At 40.9% G+C, this 9,826-nt stretch overlaps 1 pseudogene; it reads right to left on the reverse strand.

Moving 5' to 3' along the window:
* Nucleotides 1–8,525: 8,525 nt before the first annotated feature.
* Nucleotides 8,526–9,826, reverse strand: part of LOC140851473 (uncharacterized) — a 7,150-nt pseudogene continuing 5,849 nt past the window's right edge.

Here is a 9,826-nt window from a genome sequence, read left to right on the forward strand (position 1 = left end):
TCGACTCATGCTCATGGGTCGACTCATAGGATCGACCTCTGTGAAAAATAACAGAAAATAATGGTTCTGTAATTTTGACCTAAAAGCAACAGAGGTCGACTCATGGGGTCGACTCATGCCTGGGGGTCGACTCATAGGGTCGACTCACAGAGAGTACCAGCCAAAATTTCAGCATGCCGTTCAGCTCTTTAAGCCATGAGTCGACTCATGGGGTCGACTCAAAAATAAAAATCTGATTTTCTTGCAAAATATACTTCTAAAAATGTTGAAATTTTCTCCAGTAGACTACACATCTTTTGTTCTTGTTCTTGAGGCTTCTGAATCAGGTATTGATGAAATTATGATTTTACCCCTGAAATGCAATGATTTTTTTTTCAAACTAAAATCATTAGTAATCTCCTCAAATACTTTATAATCATCAAAATCAATCCAAGGAGCAACACCCGGACTTGCTCCACCACGGTGCTTGACTCTGATGATCGATGGTGGACCGCTAGGGATGGTTTCTCCATCGAGAGTGCCATGCAGGGATGACTGCTGGCATGGCATTACGATCCTAGGATCTGGTCTTCACTATCATTCTCCTGAGAATGGGGCTAGATTGCCCTCGATCCTTCCTTCTATGCCAATCTATTATTGTGCCTCTCTGACCAGATGATGGAGCGAGAGTGGCTGGACCGAATGGTGTTGGCTCCTACTAAGCTAGAGTAGTGGATCTATAATCAGAATACTATGGACCTACAAGTCCAAGAATACCAGAAAAGATAGCGGAGGTTCTCTGGTGGGAGACCATTCGATAGTTAACTTAGTATCGATTGGAGAGGAAGAATAGTAAAGAAAGATGGAGTTAGAGAGAGTAGAGTCTAGAGTCCTCCCTATTTCCTAAGGGGCGAGCATGTCTCTTCCTTCGTTTTTCCTTCCCTCCTCTCTTCTTTTTCCACTAGCCTTCCTTTTTTTGTTTAAGGGGGTCAGCCAGATGGTTGGCATCCATCGAAGGTGAGGTAGTGTCTATCAAAGCCAGGATGGTAGGCGTCAGAGGAGGTCACACAGCCTGTTGCCCATGTTTGATGAAGCAGTGGGTGTCAGCACGTCGTTGCAGAGCCAGTCGCCCATGAGACTCGTGTGTCGAAAGTCTCGAAGAGTGTTTGACCTAGCAGACGACTTGTAGGGAACTGAAATAGAAAAAAAAGGATCGATGAGGTATTGTCGAACGATTCTAGGAAGTTGTCGATCTGTCACAAGTGGTCAGCCAGGTGCCAACATCTATGGTGCCATCCGGGTCACATGATGTTGCTTTGATCATATGTCTTGGTTGCCCATGTCATGATGTCGGGTGTCTGCCACATCTGTAGGAGTGGACATTTCATCAGGTGGATGAAATATGGTCCAACAGTTTTATTTAAAAGAGAAACATAGAAAAACACATAAAATCAAAAACTAGATGAAATAATGCATCTATGACTCCATATTGTCTTTAACTAAACATATAGAAACTGGCGCAAGTCACCCTGAACAAGATGGTCTTTAGTAACTAATCACTGTCATAGGCAATCAAAGTGAATTACTGATTTAAAATTATGTAGATAGTGAGTCGGAATTGTATCCACAGGGACTATAGGTAGAGTTATGATTACAGGAGAGTTAAGATCATTAGATTAAAAGCATTGCAAAGACAAGAAAATAAAATAAACTAGAAATAAACTATATTAAGAGTTGAATCAAGCAGAAAATGATTATCTCGGAGGTTACGAATCGGTCTTGCATAAAATAGAGTTATATTTTCTTAATAATATTAGATGCTTGTAATTAGATCTTGAACATAACTTATCTTCATTTGAGTACGATCCATATTCTTGGATCACGGCTCGTCTCTTTGGGCATAAACTATTCTAGGGCTTTATCTCATAAGTAAAGAAGAAATAATAATAGATCAAAGCTAGAAACCACCTATCTTTCCTTGGCACGCCCCGTATCTGTAGATCACGGCATGTCTCCAGAAAGTATAGGGTTTATAATCTCTCTCTCCTTAGCATGCCCCGTATCTGTAGATCATAGTGCATCTTCAAAGAGCAAATGTTGTTCTAACTACGATCTAACATATAAGCATAAAAGGAAGTGTACAAGATAATTATATAATAAAAAAGAAGCTTTATTGATTCATATCATAAAAAAAATATAAGAAGAGACAGAACATAAAATCGCTCTGTTGTTATAAGACTTCCTCTCCCCTCTCGAGATTAGTGGATTTAGCTGCTCATAGGTTGGCTCTTGCTAGTTGATGGTTCATCTTCTTAGCAGAATATTCTTATGTCACCTTGAAAACCCTCCAACCTTGCAGCCTTTTCTCTTATTTTTCTTTCAATTTTGCTCTCTTCTTTTAGGTCACCTCCACACCCCATTTTATAGCTTAAGAGTCCTAGCCGTCGTTAGTCTTACAAATCCTCACATCTATCTTTTTCTCTCCTTTTCCAATTTCCTTTTAAAACTCTCTTTTTATTTTTTGTAAAAACCCTAAACCCTTCTGTCGTGTCCCAGGCTGCAACCCATCCAAAACCTTATGCTTGAACCCATTTGCTCGTCTGCCAACCACGCTCCATCGCTCGCCAATTGCACCTAGGCCCGCACCCACTTGTCAGAACCCACATGCATGCTCGTTCACCCAAATCCCCGCCCGCCTGATGCTTGGACCCATGCCCGAACCCTGTGAGCTGCGTGAAACACCAAGCGGCATTGTTTTGGTGAGCTACGTGTGGATCACACAACATTTATTGCTGTTCACCGCATGCAAATTGGATGCCTTTGTGCATGGATTTTTCTATGAGAGCTGCACATGGACCGCACGGCATTTATTGCTGTTCACTGCATGATGATTGGGTGCCTTTGTGCATGGATTTTTCTATGAGTCGCGCGGTCCATTCTGGTATGCCATGCGTGGACGGCACAGCTTGTGGGCCTTGAACATTGCTCTGTGGGCTTATTTGGGCCATGTTCGCGTTGGGTTATGTCTTGCTTTCTTCTGGCTTGTGTGCTCATTTCTGTGACTAAAAAATTAGATTTAGTGACCGGAAAAATATGGGTGACAGATCAATAGTATATATTTGTTAGAAATCTGACTTGGTTTATGAATAAATTTCTGTGATTAATAATTTCTAAAAAAGAACATAAAAGGTAACAAATACTAAATAATTAGAGATTAAATATCAACAGTTTTAATATTTCTTATGACATATCAGTGCATTGATCAGTAACATGAAAAAATAATATGACCAAAAGTATGTAGGTAAGTAGGTAAAAAAATAAAAAATGTAAGCAATAATTTTGAGCAAAAGTTAGAAAGCTAACAAGTCAATAAGTTACTCATAAGTTGTTAGTATAGCAAATAAATAGATAAAACAAAAAGAGAAGAAAAAGAAAGAAAAATAAATAAATATGAATGGCCGCGAAAGGGAGACATGGATGTAGGAGCCCTTGTTGGTAATATTATTGGTACTAAGAGAGATCTCTCTTAAGCTTGGGAGAAAGCTCAGATTTTAGATGCTATAGACTTTGTTCAGGCTCTAACATGTCAGACCTTGACTGTTCTTCTTTATGAGATTTCATGAATACTGTTGCTGTAGATTTCTAGCTCTAGTCAGAATGGTTGGAGTCAACTGGGAGTTATTGATACGGCGAGACCTGCAAAATAAGTTCTGATCGGAGTTGGCTCTAACGGAAACCCTTCAATTGTCAAGTCAGAAAATTGAAAAAGATATGAAGGAACATGAGGGGGAGAGAGGGTGTGTGTATGCGTATCTATAGGATTCCTTTTTTACCTTGATTTATAGGGAGGCGAGAGCCATAAGGGAAAAAGTGATGGAAGACCGTTCCTATCTCTCCGTCCATACCACTCATGATGTCCAGATTCAAAAATATAAAGGTTAGGTGGTCTACCCAGGCATGGTCTAGGCAATAATTTCTTCCAATTTGGACTTTGGTGGCAGATGTCACCTTACCTGGTGTGCAGTCAGCCACTCTTAGGGGTGGCATGATTTGATTGGACTTCACCCGATGCGCAGTCAATTGTTGAAGAGGCATGTCCCATGTGGAGTGATGTGACTTGATATGATCGCATGGTGGTTGACTCTTCCAAACGTGGTAGGTAGCGATAGTTGAAGGGAATACAATGTGTTGCTGGAGGTGAGGATTGGCAGGAGATCCTTCGATCGAAGACGATGTTGGGGTTAGGACCTTTCTAGGATTGGTGTCCGATGTCCGAGTATTGCCTTGATGCCAATGGTTAGGGACCTACGGTCGAAGCTAAAATTGGCAATAGAAGCCAAGCATAGTGGCCAAAGTCAAGATCGACAGCCAAGGCAAGGGTTGGTGGCCGAACTTAGGACTGATGACTAAAGAGAGATCGACGGGATTTTCCATCAGGAAGCTCCATTTGAAAGGACCAACCCGACAGTGAGGATCGGTGAGTTCCAAAGTGAGATCTCCCATAGCTCATTATGTAATGAATGACTTCAGTATAACTTTTTCACAATTTTGGGATGGCATATCTATCACTTGGATTATACTCATTTATCTCTGATCAAAGTTGCGGTAACGACCTTACATTCTTCATCGTGGGTCTCTCTTGGCACATGTCTTTGGTATGGGTGACATATCACCCTCCAACATATGCCCCTTACTCTCGAGTCCGGATCATTGAGGGTTCGGATGAAGGGAGTAGGAGGGCAAGTGTTGGGGGGTGATATATAACCCATGCTGAAGATACATGCCAAGAGGGGATCCACGATGAAGTACGTAAGGTTATCATCATAACTTTGATCGGAGATAAATGAGTATAATTCCAGTGGTAGATATATCATCGTAGAACTGTGGAAAAGTTATACTGAAGTCATTCAGTACATAATGAAGCTTGGGGAGATCTCACTTCGGACCTCACCAATCCTCACTCTCAGGCTAGTCCTTTCAAATGGAGCTTTCTGTTGGAAAACCCTGCCGATCTTTCTTTGGCCACCAATCCTAACTTTGCCTGCCAACCCTTGCCTTGGCCACCGATCTTGACTTTGACCGCTGAGCTTAGCTTTGATTATAGATTTCAGCTTCAATCGTAAGTCCTTAACCACTGACATCAAGATGACATCTGGACATCAGACACTAATCCTAAAAAGATCTTGACCCCAACATCATCTTCGATCGGAGGATCTCCTGTCGATCCTCGCCTCCAGCAATAGGCTGCATTTCCTTCAACTATCACTGGCTACCATGTTTGGAAGAGTCAACCCCCATATAACCACATCACTCCATGTGGGACCATGCTTCTCCAACGGCTGGCTGCATGCCGGATGAAGTCCTATCAAATCATGCCACCCCTGAGAGTGGCCAACTATGTGCCGAATAAGGTGACATCTACTATCAAAGTCTAAACTGAGAGGAATTATTGCCTGGACCATGCTCAAGTAGACCACTCAAATCTCATAGTGGATGACATGCCATAATAACCCTTGTATTTGACCAATCTGGATATTATGAGTTGTATGGATAGAGAGGTCGGAATGCTCTTCCATCACTTTTTCTCTTATGGTTCTTGTTCCCTATAAATAGAGGTAAAAAAAGAAATCTCTAGGTATGCATACATGCACCCTCTCACATCCTCACATTCCTTCTCACCTATTCTAGTTTTTTTACTTGATCGTTGAAGGATCTCTATCGGAGCCAACACCAGTCAGGACTAGTTGTATGTCTTGCCATATCGATGACTCCTAGTTGACTCTAGCCACTTCCACCAGAGCTACGAGAAGGACGTTTCATCTCTGGATAAATATAGTTAAGAATTCTTTGAAGGCACTTCATTTCCGGATGAATATAGCGACTAGAAGGGCACTTCATCTCCGGACAGATATAATCAAGAATTCTTCAAAGACGCTTCATCTGTGGATAAATATAGCCACAAGAAGGGTACTTCATCTCCAGATGAATATAGCTGGAGTTCTTAGAAGATGCTTCATCTCCAAATAAATATAGTCATAAGAAGAAGGATGCTTCATCTTCAAACAAATAAAATCCAAAGTTTCTCGAAGATGCTTCATCTCCGGACGTATATAGCCATGAGAAGGATACTTCATCTCCGGACGAATATAGCCAAGAATTTTTTGAAGGCTTTTTGTCTCCAGATGAGTATAGCCATGCGAAGGGTGCTTCATCTCTGAATGAATATAGCTAGGAGTTCCTCAAAGGTACTTCATCTCCATATGAATATGGCCACGTGATGGACGCAACGTGTTGATTAAAAAATTAAGACTTGACATGTATCTTTGGGAGCTGAATGTTGATTCATACTCCCTGGGCCTGACCCCAGCTCAAGCCAAGGAGTAGGGGGCATATGTTATGGATGTAACACTAGTAGCCGATCTGAAGACACGAGTAAATTTTGGATAGGCTGACTATCCACCTTGGCCTACGAGCTCCCTATCAACCCCAACCCCCATGCCAACTGCTGATGTACTCATGGATCCTCCAGCTCTTCACCGGGATTACCACCCTCGAGCCATTGAACCCTATTCATGCTACCGACCTCCTGCTTTAGCTGTCAGTCCCAATGTCGACTTCAACTTGGGCATTCATGCCAATTTTGTTGCTCGACGGCGTATAACTGACCATCGAGGCCCATTCCTCTTGCTCTTTAGTCCAATCACTGCATTTGGTGGCATCCATCGGAAACCCCCGTACGACCATCAAATCGAGCCATTCAAGATAGTAGTCTATCATGTGACTGCAAGACCCCTCTGTAGCCCGATCACGTCATCTCATTAAGATATGCAGGTGGCCATGAGTAGGGTAAGGTCATGTCAATCTCAGAACCCCTAGTTGTAATCTCAATTCATTAATAAAAGTGGCTGGCCACCTACTAGATGGGGTGACAACACCCACCAAATTCAAGGAATTCGAAGGACCCAGTGTGATTTTCAAGAACATATTTAATGGGAGGCAAAAAAGTTTTTGATGGCCTCTCTCCTTCTCACGGCTCCAACCTCATCTATAAAAAGAGGTAATCCAGAGACTCTAAAAGTATGCCATCTCTTTGTCTCTCTAAAATGCACTCATTCTTTTCTTCCTGTTGCAGAAATCTGACTTGAGCATTGGAGGGTCCCCGACGGAGCCCACTCCAGCTCTCAAAGACTTTTTTTGTAAGTCATGCGGCTGTCGACTCGCTATCCTCATCCGACTCCAACAATCCTGGCCCAGAATGGATTTCAACTGCAACAAATACTAATAATCTATGCCTGATCCAAGTTCTACAACTTGATTTTAACATAAGCAATTGCAATGTCAATATCTCTTGCCTGATTATTTGGAATGACATGGTCCTCACGATTATGGCACCTATTGTTTCATTATATGCGCAAGAGCATCTAGTATAAAAGTTACAAATTGACAACCTACGGTTAGCAGGTCAACTTTGTCATGTATTGGCTTAAGCATGGTTACCTTTTTGTTTCTTTTATTCAGACTAGGAAGGGATAATCTCCACCTTCTACTCATTCCATCCTTCAAGGGCCGACTCCAACCAGAATTGAGCCTCTGACCCCTTGCCCAGGTAGCAAAGGATGATACCATCCAAGCTATCGCTTGCTGATAACCGTTTTGCTTATCAGGAAGTGGTGTATGCCGTGATATGCCGCTAGTTTTGAAAGATATGCAAGCCCCAAAATCTGTACAATTTTTGACAAGCTCAAGCTATGAAGTGCATGAAAATAGCAAGTTGTACTCTGACTTTGAACATCCAAATGATGTTAAGAGGTATATTCGAGCATTTTTTTTTTCCTGCATGGTGAGGACTGCTCAAGTGCAGTTGAATGCAAAGGGAAAAGGAGAGGCAGAGGAATATAACTGTATCATTTGGGGGTGGATGGAGCCTGGGACAAGAACAACCAATGCAGAAGCTAATTTCCATGAAACATTCAAATCCTTTGCCTAAATTCATTAAAGGACTGTTTCTTTCAGGTTGTGAAATATAAGATTACCATCCACCAGTGACAATTATGGTTTAATTGGTTGTCAATATAGGGAATGTGTTAACAATTACCACTACGGTGAATAATTGGATGGAAGCTAAGGCTAGAGGAGAGCCATTTAAATCCCTGCACTGACACTTGTTATATAATTTATAGATTTTAAGAATGATTCCAATGCAAGAGAATGTTATTGGCTGTTTAGGTGAAGAGTACGAGTTAATGGCATTACCGAACTGCACAGCTGGATTTGAACAATGGAGTATCTCCTCTAATAGAGGCAGAAAGTGCTCTCAGCAGCTAGCTCCATAGATTATATCTAATAATCCATACCAAACCTGGTCTATCGATTGATAAAAGCCATTGATATTGACCAATACGAAATCGGCAACATCTGTAGTATATCTAGCTTGCTATAAAGAGAAGATACCATAAATATATAAATTCCCAATTGTTTTCTCCATTCAGTTGCGTTGAAATGGAAGAAATAAGCAACATCTGTATCATATCTGGATTCCCCAAAAGTAAGCATTCTGCTATTATAGTTTCTCTATTTTTCCCTGTTTTCCAATGACAGCAGACAATACAACAATGATATTAGTACAAAAATAATCATAATATAATCTTCATGAATCCTTTTGGGTAACTGATCTATTTACATACTAATTTACATAGTTACAAGAGGCTAGGATTGAGAACGACAATCCACAGCATCCAAATGTTTCAGACAGCTTAGGATAAATGATGGAATGACATGCCATTGTTACCTTAGTGATGACTCCATGGGAGCCCATTTTGGCATAAAGCCATAAAGAATGCAATCATCACTATAAACAATGTTGGAACAAAGGCAAGAATGGCAAAAAATCTTTAGGAAAAGAAAGGAAATATCAAGCATTGCAAGGGTTAAAAACCCCAAAGTTATATACTTGAGGCTTCTGAAGATTTTAATACAGATGCGGCTGCTAAGATGGAGGAACGATTTTAATACAGATGCGGCTGCTAAGATGGAGGAACGTGAGAAGCAGCATAGCAGCTCCAGATACAAAGGTGGCCAGCATGAAGAATGTGCAGACCTTGAAAGGGATTGTATGGGCATTTCCCGTTTGACCTCCGAGATATCCAGAGAAAATGCCTATGATTCCAGCACCAGCAATGCCAGTTGAAAAGTAAGAAAATTTTAAGGTGTGCTTCATCTCTTCTTCTGCTTCTGTCTCTCTATTCCTCTCTTCTCTACTCACTCTTCCATCCTAGCATTTGGATAAAGTGGCTCCAGTTTCAGATTCATCACAAAAAGTAGCAAGGGACATACAAGCAACAAAAGATAATAGACAAGCATCAATCCAGGACACAAGCTAGCAGAAATGGTGATGAAGATTAAGTCCACAAATGTAATTTGCAAAAATAATGATTGATTGACTGCTAACAACCCAAGATAGAACTATGACTACACCTGATTTTAGACAGAAATAAATCTTTTTCTCTGAAAAGGAACAACCACCATTCATGTGAATGCTAGCCATGAACAAGGTACAAATTTGACTGCCAATCTTCTGTAAATATTTGCACCCAAAAAAAAGAAAAGAAAAAAAAATTATTCTATCACTTTTCAAACAGATTCTCATCAGCTTGCTCTAGCATGTCAACAAAATATCTTTATTAGCAAACTCATAACTCCTCACCTCCGAAACCAGGAGGTATCATCATTCTAATGAGATTACCATGTAAGAATGCACTACATGCATCCAGGTGGCTTAGATTGCAATTGTTAAATGCTACAACTAAAATATCTACAAGCTTTTTTTTTTTCTTCTTTTTTTTCTTTT

Source organism: Elaeis guineensis, chromosome 9 (assembly GCF_000442705.2).
Source record: "Elaeis guineensis isolate ETL-2024a chromosome 9, EG11, whole genome shotgun sequence".
NCBI classification, from domain to species: domain Eukaryota; kingdom Viridiplantae; phylum Streptophyta; class Magnoliopsida; order Arecales; family Arecaceae; genus Elaeis; species Elaeis guineensis.